The sequence below is a fragment of the Egretta garzetta genome, unplaced genomic scaffold, assembly GCF_000687185.1.
Source record: "Egretta garzetta isolate BGI_Z169 unplaced genomic scaffold, ASM68718v1 scaffold761, whole genome shotgun sequence".
Classification (NCBI taxonomy): domain Eukaryota; kingdom Metazoa; phylum Chordata; class Aves; order Pelecaniformes; family Ardeidae; genus Egretta; species Egretta garzetta.
This window is the reverse complement of record NW_009258550.1, coordinates 7,094-7,408: the sequence shown is the minus strand read 5'-3', so window position 1 is coordinate 7,408 and position 315 is coordinate 7,094.

The following is a 315-nucleotide window of genomic DNA, read 5'->3' as shown; positions in this document are numbered from 1 at the left end:
CAGCCCAGCCCAGCAGAACAGCCCAGCCTGGGCTGGCTCTGTGGCGCTGCCCACCGCAGGGTGCTGCAGAGCTCTGGGCATTCACCCCACAGCCCCAGCCCCTCTGAAGGCTGTGGGAAGGGAAGTTGGACCCGGAGTAACGATGGAATCTCAATATGAGTATGGTAGTTCTCCTTTACTGCGCAGCTAGTAAAAGCATATATAGGCAGAAAACAATAACATACACACAAGTCACACTGTGGTTGGTAGAACGCTGCTGTACACACGCCTCCATTGCTACCGTGATTGGGACAGATTACCTGTCCATGCGGGGGG